The sequence below is a fragment of the Zea mays genome, chromosome 2, assembly GCF_902167145.1.
Source record: "Zea mays cultivar B73 chromosome 2, Zm-B73-REFERENCE-NAM-5.0, whole genome shotgun sequence".
In the NCBI taxonomy this organism is placed as follows: domain Eukaryota; kingdom Viridiplantae; phylum Streptophyta; class Magnoliopsida; order Poales; family Poaceae; genus Zea; species Zea mays.
In genome coordinates this window covers 20512032-20519044 of record NC_050097.1, presented here as the reverse complement: position 1 = coordinate 20519044, position 7013 = coordinate 20512032, and positions in this window count along the sequence as shown.

The following is a 7013-nucleotide window of genomic DNA, read 5'->3' as shown; positions in this document are numbered from 1 at the left end:
CATCACCATCCGCAAGCACTCATCCATGAACCATGATCCATTCAGCCATCCATCAAAAAGAAATCAGTACTTTGTGACCAATAGAAGAAATGGAGAAATGGAGTCTCCTTACCTTCTTTGGTCACCATCCGAGTTCGTTGGCGCATGAGATTCCATAGTCGTCACCATCGTCTTAGGCTCCTAGCAGTCGGCGTAGTGTATGGCTGGTTATTTTAGGGTTTTGTTTTTTTGCTAGTCTGCTAGTTGCTTTATTGGGCTAGGACCTGGGGTTTGGTGCGCTGTCGTGCTGGGCTTGGTGGCCGGCTCGGCCTCAAGCCCTCAACTCATTCATACAAACAGGACAGGTGTACACGTATGAAATACCCATGAGTAATCGGGTTCAGATTTTTGCATCCTAAACCCATACCCGTTTACCCAATGGGTGGAGATTTTGTCCCATATCCATACCATGGGGACAATTTTTGTCCCATACCCGTACCCTAATAGGGGAATTTCCCACGGTTTAGCGGGTATCGGGTCCCCATTGACATCTCTACTCCAAACAGATCAGACATGGAGGAGGACAATCAGCACGGCAAGCACAACAACTTGATAGGGTGTATATGAGTTCGGGTAGTTTGGAAATACCCGAATCCGAATTTTAAGGTACCCAAATTTTTAAGTAATATAAAACCCGCTGTAATTTCATGTAACGGTTCTTAAATTCGAAATTTAAATTACGTGAGTTACTTGACTAGATATTTTCAGGTCCACCCCTTACGTCGCTCCTATGTCATACTAGGTCTGTGGGTTGTAGCACGTTTCCATAATTCCATGCAACTTTTAGAGCCTAGAAAGTACTGTAGCAACAACACGTTGTTGTAAGTTTGTGACAGAACATTCTAGGGCGATATGTATACTATGTCCAATAGATCTTTTTTTTTACTGTCACCGGGGAGGGAGGAGAGCATTCCTACCTGAATTTTATTGAATCTGTGTTGACATCTAATGGTTACTAACTTGGCTAAGGGCTTCTTTGGTTTGCAGGAATTTCAGAGGAATCATATAGAAATTTTACAGCAATCAGTTCATTTTCACAGGAAGAAGAAATTAGAAAGAGATGAATCGGAAGACGAAGAATTGGTGTTTATTTTCTTCATGCCCTCGACAGCAATTTGTTGTCTGTATTTAAAGCGCTACGGCACTATGGCCACTACGACACTATGGCCTTACACGGCCCAATAAACTTTGTATTCCTCCGCTTCCTTTCTCGTCTCGATCTGTTGTCAAGTCATCCGTCTTCTGAATTCTTATATCTTCAAACTTCCCACTTTTCTCTATTGACATGAACACATCTTCACGCTCCCTGTTTGCGCCACCTCCTTCGACCTTCTTCATGCTTGCTTCGTCCACAATCTGGTATGGAAAAATCATGCCTTAACAACCTCATTTTTTAGTGAAACGAGAGAAAACTCAACATAATGTTGTGGCATACCACATATTACAACAAAGCTGCTAGCAAAACTCAGCAAATACTTCAGCAACACATGAGAAAACAAATAAAGGAAACCCACCACATAGCATGTTAAAACGGCCGAAACGACGATTGTCGAACAACGACTAGCACCTCCACTGAGAACAATATACTCGTCGCCATATCCATATGGCATCTGACATAGCTTTCGTCTAGGACCCAACACCCCTGCCCATGCTACGGGCAATGCCACAATGAGTACGACAGCATAATATGAAAAAACAATTCTAACACAACATAAAAAAATTCTTAAATTTGACTAACTAAAGCGAATATTAGTACTGACAATATGAAATAGCCATTATTAAAGTTGTTAAAAATCAATGTACAATATACTTCTTTAATATTAATACTTTTATTTATATATTGTGCTAAACTTTACACAAGTTAATCAGGAATATTGAATCGTATTCTTTTTATGGATAGGGGTAGTAGCATACTAGTATATGTCCTTTTTCATTACAAATTTACGCTATATCCTCTTTATCTCATAAAGATAGAACTTTTCTTTTTTGAAAGTCAAATATTTTAAATTTAGCCATATATATATAACTACATATTTATGATACTAAATACTAAATAAGTAATTATAAAATACTCCCCCAATTCCATAAAATAAGACGTGCATGTTTTTAAAAAAGTCAGCATTTTAAAACTTTTACTAACAATTAAGAAAAAATCTATATGTTTAGTGTATGCATGTTATATACTTGAATTTATATTCAAAATTACTTTAATATGATGCTCAACTTGTATTTACTGATGTCATATTTTAAAAGAAACTAATGGTCAAAGTTTAACTCCAAAAACTTTGCCAAAAAAAGTATACGCATTGTTTTATGAGATGAAGGAAGTATAATATTTTAATATACCTATCGAACTTATAAATATCAACAATATTTTTCCAATAAATTTGGTTAAATCTTAAAAAGTTTGATTCATACGGCACTTATATAGGTTGCTTAGGTCATCTCCAAATTTAAGCTCATTCTCTAAACCATTAATTGAAAATATATTTAAATAAAATTACTATCTACATTTTTTCATCCTTCAACAAATTATATATATATATATATACACACTGTATATATATTACACCTGGGTGCATTCAATGTAGAGAATGCACCTAGGCCGAACCTACGCGCCCAGGTGCATATGGTCCGAGCCAACCGCTCCACCCAGACCGAACCGACGACTGCCCCCTCCACTACTGCGCCTTTTCACTTCCCCGCCCCGACTGCGCCTTTTCACTTCCCCGCCCCTCCGCGAACGGCTCAACATCTTCTCTTCCCCGGCGACGTACCCCTCGTCGTAGCTGTTGTGCGCTCGCCCGCTCTCGTCTTCGTCCCTCCCGCACGCTCTCGCTCCCGCCCCCTCCACACTTCTCCGCGAACGGATCCTCCGCGAACGGCTCCCGTCAGAACCGTTTGCGCGCCGTAGTCGTAGACCGCGAACAGCGACATAGCCCGCGCCGGAGTCGTCTGCGCGCGCGCGCCCGCCGTGTAAGCGCATCCGCTCCCTCTCCCGTTTCTCTGTCCCCAATTTTTGGATTTGTTTTGTTATCTTCGGTAATAGACTGGTAAACCCCATTTTCCCCCCAAGTGTTGCAACTAGTATTATTCGTTGATTGCAATTATTAATTATTGTATTTTATGCGGATACATTTCATTTGAATAAGCAGTTTGTGTTCTAGATTATCAACTCAGATGTTTCCACTTTTTTTGCAACTGCAGTGTACCTTTTGTTGCAACTGGTCCATCACATAATTTGCAACTGTATAATTTTAACTTTCAACCCACATACATCATCACTGTCTTTTATAAATGTTCTCGTATACAACTAGTTATTTGTTTAAATTCACTGTTGCAACTGTCCCAGTAGTAATTATTTTAGCAGTCTTGTTGCAACTGGCTTATGGCGCATGTGGCAATTCTGTCCCAGTACTAATGTGTGTTGCAGCATTAGTGTGTATTGCAACTATTTTTTGTTCCTATTTGTACTGTGTGTTTTAGTTTGTTGATTAGCAATTGTTGGTTATGAGATCTGTACCATGTGTTTGTGCCCTCATGTTTTTTCATTCTAATTTTTTCGGTGGTTTTTATAATGGATCAAGAACAGAATGTCACAGGCCCGCAAGGCGCTGATACTATCCGTCGCTCTCCTCGTGTACAAAACAAGAGAAAGCAATTAGATAAAAATGAATTAAAGGAAAGGAGGAAGAGGTTAAGGTTGAAAGTCCCCTTGTCTCCTATTCAAGATGCCGAAAGTGATGATGAACAAGACCCAGATTTTGCTCCTGCCGGCGATGGTTCTGGCGACGACAATGTTGGTATTGTTGGTGGCGATGAGAATAAGGGTATAACTAAGACGCGAGCTATACGATGCTCACCTGGGAAGTTTATAAAGCTTGTGAATGCTCTATCTGATGAATTGAAAAGTGAAGTAGTTGCCAAGGGGTTTGGCGGCCTGCTGAGATTCAAGCCGCACTTATTGTCCAGAAAGTTGCTCAGCTGGCTGATGCGGAAGCTTAACCCGGAAACGATGAAATTAGACATTGGTGGTGGAAAAGAGATTCCAATCACTGAGCACAGTGTTTGGTGTGTTTTGCAGTTACCAAACGTTGGCAGAGATCCGCCCCCCATGTTTGATGCAGATGCTCGTGCCTTGCGGGACGAGCTGGGAGAGCAAATTTGTGGCAACTCTTATAGATGCATATCTGGTATCAATATATCTGTTATCACTGATAGACTGTAGAAGAGGATTCTCACTGGAGAGCTGGGCCTGAGACCCTTTTTCATGGCTGCATTTCAGTGTCTGCTATTCTCCAACACTGACACTTGCATCAGGATTGATGATGTAAAGTATACTCAGGACATCCAGAACATGGCCAACAAGAACTGGTGCAAAGCGGTAGTTGACAGGCTCAGCATAGCTGCACGTCTTTATAGAAAGGATTTTGCAGAGAAAGGCATTAACGCACCCATCAGTGGATGCGGGATCTTCGTAGCTGTAAGCTCAACACACACATTCAATTTTTGCCCTTGCAACTTACTCTTCCAATTACACAAGTAGTAATTGTTTTATGTTTATGTCACACCCGGATTTCGGGGCACCAAGACCCGGGCGCGAACATAATCACCAGGTGTGCTGGGACCAAGTCTCACACATATGATGAATCATGGCACATGATCGAATGTCACATATTTACTATATAATAGGAGTTCTATACAAAATAAATAAATAATTACATTATAAGGAGACAACGGTCCAGCAACCCAAAGTTGACTGGGAGACGACGACCTAGACCTCTCACGAACACATCGTAGCATCCTCCATGCTCCTCATCCTGCGGTACCTGTTCTTGACCTGTGGGGGGTGTGAGACAGCAAGAGTGAGCTCACATACGTTCATCGCTCAACAAGTTGTGGGGAATAATGTGCATGAACTCGCCAAAGGTGGGAGCTCATGTGAAGTGTAAGGCTTACCAAAGAGGATGGTTAGAGCTGAGCATTGCTTTTAAAGTTGGTCAAAATTTTATTAGCAGTTACTAAGTATAATAAATATCAAACCAATTAAGAAAAGTAATAACATCACCTGCGATGCAATGCATATGACAAATTGAATTTAGTTCCATAAATTAATCATCAGAGAGTCCTGAGCTGCTCATGACCGTGAGCTTAGCTAGTATACCAGTTTTACACTCTGCAGAGGTTGTACCCTTTACCCACAAGTCATGTTACCCGTCTGCCAAGGGATCGCGACTTCCCATACACCTATACCGAGGAGGCGAGGCAGGGTAACACTACGAGGCTTTTACAAAGTTCCACTAGCTTCAGAAAACCCGCTACAGTTTATAGGAAGCTCCAATGCAGGGTTCTTGCCTGACCGCCATCGCAGCAAAATCAACCAAGGACCTCCCTACACTGACCACTCCCCTACTGCCCTTGCCCCTTTCGGGTAAGGTAGTCCTCCACTATCTTTCCTAATTAATCAGCCAAGGGCGTCCATAAACCCTTGTGGTGGCACGTGTTTCTCAAGTTAAGCTCTATGTTCCAATTAACATTAATGATCTTGACATGAACATAAATAGAATAACAAAATAACTGGAACATAGATATGATAAATAATTATCCCAAATCCATGTAAAGCAATAGCAAACTACCCAAGTGATTCAGGGGTAAACAAGGTAATGAGATAAACAATCTAGGGTAACCTATTGGGTCCCATCAAAATTAACCTAGCATGAATATGTGACATTAAAGAACATTATTGGGTAAAAAGTGGTCAAGGGCACAACTTGCCTGGCACTTGAGATTCTAGTTACCAGGATGATTCTTTAGATCCTCGAAACCTCGCGCTAGTCGTAGCAATACAAACAGACATGGTATAGATAAAATTAACATCACACCAAACATAGGAACAAACTGAATAAGAATATTCTACACGTTGCTACGAGATTGTGGGACCGTGGACTACTAAATTCTGAGTTATGGTTACAAAGACATGATTCTCAGAAGTTCTAGGTGATTAAATAGTAAAACCATATTCTCTATTGATTAATATAGGGCATGAAAGATATGACAAATAAATAACTAACTTATCTTTAGTCTTAGATTATACTTGACTAGGGGTTACATTTTTTTAGTTAGACTATTGTTATGGATGTATTAACTTCGATTATAGAAAGGATAATATACTAAGCATAAATTAGACAAATATTTATTTTCGGAAACATGTTACTTGCTAGAATAATGTTACTAACTTGTAGACAATTTTATTACGAGACTAGCGCAACTGGAACAAATTAAAACGGAGTTAAAACGAATTAAATAGGAATTAAACAAGTTTCTGGAATTTTCTTTATACCAAAAATTCTTTCCTTTATCAATTTTATTCATTTTATTTTATACTTGGACAACGCGCATTAATACCAGAGAGCTCGGGGGCTAGCTTATAGATGTCTCGGACTATATCGCAATTGTTTTACACAGGCTCAGGACGGCGGGTTTATTAAACAAAACAACAGGGACTCTTTAGCAAAGTTGTCGTGCTGAAGAGGTATGAAGCATCCAAGGCCGCCCGATCGAGTCTGGATGGTCGAGATTAAATTTCCCATCAAACCGAACAGGTACGCAATGAAAGGCGTCTGATAAAAAATGGACGGCCCAGATCATATTAGGGTTCAACACTAATCCTAACCACTCGATCCTAGATCTACGGTCCTGATCCGATCGCGCAGCGAGCACCGCCCGATCCATTCGCATCCGATTGATCCAGATCCAACGGCTAAGACCTATCTTCTATCTCCCAACCCAGCGGCTAGGGACACCGGCGTCCAGCGCCCACGGCGGAGGCCATGGTCCGGCCACACCAACCCACGAACTCAAGCCCTAAACATGGATTCGAGGTATGGTACACGTAGAGGAGACATTGGTGAACCGGATGATGGATTTCTTACCGCGAGAGGAGGCGGTAACGAGGACGGCCACGGCATGAGCAA